The sequence below is a fragment of the Sceloporus undulatus genome, chromosome 3 (genome assembly GCF_019175285.1).
Source record: "Sceloporus undulatus isolate JIND9_A2432 ecotype Alabama chromosome 3, SceUnd_v1.1, whole genome shotgun sequence".
NCBI lineage: Eukaryota > Metazoa > Chordata > Lepidosauria > Squamata > Phrynosomatidae > Sceloporus > Sceloporus undulatus.
In genome coordinates, this window is record NC_056524.1 from 165623132 (window position 1) to 165626229 (window position 3098).

Genomic DNA, 3098 nt, shown 5'->3' on the forward strand with positions numbered 1-3098 from the left:
TCCTCATGGCGGCGGCCGTCTGGAACGGCCGCTGTCATTTTTTACGCGCAGAGCGCGTATTAGGGTTAGGGAGGTGCAGAAGCACCGCACCTCCCTAACCCTAGTAGGCGCTCTGCGCGTACTTTCATGGCGGCATGTAACCCGCCAATGAAAGAACTGGACAAGATCCTGAAGTGTCAAGATATATAACTGAGTATCAAAATTAGGATCGACTATACCATCGTATTTCCCACTTCTTTGTATGGTTGTGAAGGTTGGACAGTGAAGAAAGCTGATAGGAAAAAAAATCAACTCATTTGACATGTTATGCTGAAGAAGGCAAATAAACAGGTGCTAGAGCAAATCAAGCCTGGACTGTGTTAGAAACCAAGATGGCTAAACTGAGGCTTGTATACTTCAAACACATCATGAGAAGGCGTGACTCACAAGAAAAGACAACAATTCTTGGTAAAGTAGAAGGCAGTTGGAAAAAAGTATAGCCCCAGTCAGGGAAGCCACAGCCCTGAATCTGCAAGACCTGAGAAGGGCTGTTGATGATTGGGTGGCTTGGAGGTCTCTCATTCACATGAGGCTGCCATAAATTGAAATCGCTTGATGGCATTAGCAACAACAAAGCAGCAGTCAGATTTAAACCCAAACTTAAACAGATTACAGCTTGTTACAAGGGGCCTCATAATTAATTAATTAAGCTAGATAGCTAGCTAGTTCAGGGTTTCAAAACCTGATTTTAATCTGGCCCTGAAGAAAAGAAATTCTGCCATTGGCCACAGAGCGGTAAATGTTACAGTTAACTACCTGTATCTGATGCAGTTTCATTCTCTCTTACACATATACTATTTTCTTTTCCTGAAGAGCTCTGTCTCTTTCCTAGGTGTTTTCCCTTCTCCTGAGCATCTTGTAGAGCAAGATATTTTGACTTGCATTACATCATTTCTGGACTTACTACATGTGACTTGCTGTGGTATCAGCCCACTTTGTTTTCTTGCCTGTTACACAGATAGGGCCTGAACAGACAAGCAAAAATAAAGCTGCTTTGGTTCACTTTGCAGGTATGCTGTTTAAACAACACACACATCTTAAGAGGCCAGAAGCTGCACCAGAGTTGTGCTCTAGTCCTTAGGTCTGGAGTGTGGCTTTGGCACATCTTCTGGCCTCTTAGGACACATGCAGCATTTAAACAGCATACAGTACCTCCAAAATGACCCGAAGCAGCTTTATTTTGGCCTGTCTGTTCAGGCCCTTAGTTTGGGCCAGGGTGTCCTTTGTAAATTTCTAATAGGATCATCATAAAGGTCTGAATGAGGTTTTCCTTGCCAGCTTGGAGATCTGTGCAGAGTTTCAAATAACAAGTTCAGAGCCCTTTGCCAACTGGGTGTATCATTCAAGGTGCCAACTGGGGATTCTGGGTGTAGTGGCAGAAAGCCAATCTAACTTTGCAAGAGAGATGTTCTTTAATAAACAAGGATTATATATCTTAGTTACGATCCCAGGTGATTCTTTCCCCGCCTTCCCCAAAGAAACTGTTTCTCCTGCCTCCACCTCATGGGAAGTCTCCTTGGAAATGTTTGTAGAACTCTGTTTCTCATTTAGCCAAGGAGCTTAACCATCTGCTTATCTTTTAAGCATAGCCATATTAGAATGAAGGAGGTTAAGTTATTAATACCCTCAGTTTCACATAACTTTGAACAGTTGTTTGGATGAAAATAGGTCCACTTGTCTGACACTACACAAGAAAGTTGCTTCACATAGTACTGGAGGGGCCATGGGATCACTAGTCTACTTCCATGGAGGACTGGGCAAAGAGGAATATCTGGTGAGTGGAAGATGCTTTTAAAGAATTTGAGGAGCATCCACTTTCCAATTTATGTTCTCTTACCAGCTAAAAAGTACATATTTTATATGGTAGATAGTCAGAGTTGCAAGAGTTACTTTTTGAATTGCAACACGCAACACTCAGAATCCTCCAGCCAGCATGGCCAGTAGACATGGCCATTATCAAAACTCGCCTGTGTTGGACTACAAATCCCATACTGCAGCTAATATTGCCAAATACATCACCAAGAGCCCTGTGTTTAGACCTGCAGCAATGCATGCCCATTTTGATTTCAAAGCAGATGTGATCTGTTCACATCTGGAAACCAACACAGGAAAGACTCCTTGTAGGTTTTTGTGAAAGAGATTATCACACGCGTCTTAACCCGTCTTTTCCCCAACAAAATACATGTGCATTTAACTTCAATGATGGGTCTTACAACATTCTCCCGTATGCAGCCCATATGGAGTCCGTATACAACCCAGGCTTATCCCGCAGCTTTTCAAGAATAGGAAAAGTTGGTTGTTATAGTGCTGTCATCTTTTTTCTCCTACTAGGAGGGCTATGGTTGGCATGCAGAAATATAATAGATGTAGCCCTTTCTGGCATGAAGATAAAGATGAAATACTGTTGTTGTACATCTATTGGTACAAGAACCAAATATCTCTTTGTGTTAGCTACTTTCAACAGTTTTTGGCTGGAAAACTGGAGTAAATGTATTTAAAAGTATTAGCACATGAGAACAAGGAAGGTTGCATATGGCAGCCCCACTTGGAGATATTTTCCTGTATTTTAAGTGTATGCATGCCTGGGGTGAGGTGCATTACTGTATGTTTTATTATTTACAAGTGAAACTGGCTGTAATCTTCAGATTTCTTGCTTCAGAGTGATACCATCCAATTGAATGATGTCACTCCAAAATGAATTGTTTGGCAATAGTGGCTGCTCCACATATTTTTTTAGCCCATATGTTTATCTACATGTACATATCTCTAAACATTTTGCTTTGAAATAAGACAGTCTGTTCCCATTTGAGGAGAAAATCATTTTGCTGTTTTTCATAGGAAATGTGGAGAACGTGTACTTTCAAGGATATGTCATTTGCATGGTAGCACATTATGTGTTTCTTGTAAACTCTCAGCTGGCTCCCTACCCCACCCCATGGACTTGCTTTTTAAAATCAACCACCTGTATGTGTCAATTCTTATGTTTAAGAGATGAAAACATACTGGATAGAGTTCAGGAAATATTGTAAGCCAAAATCTACTGAAGGTGATATGCAAAC

General features: G+C 41.3%; 1 protein-coding gene across 1 annotated transcript in view; it reads left to right on the plus strand.

Annotated features, from left to right (window-relative positions):
- Window positions 1-3098, plus strand: part of LOC121925884 (AT-rich interactive domain-containing protein 5B-like) — a 361184-nt gene that overhangs the window by 198761 nt on the left and 159325 nt on the right. The window lies entirely within an intron of this gene.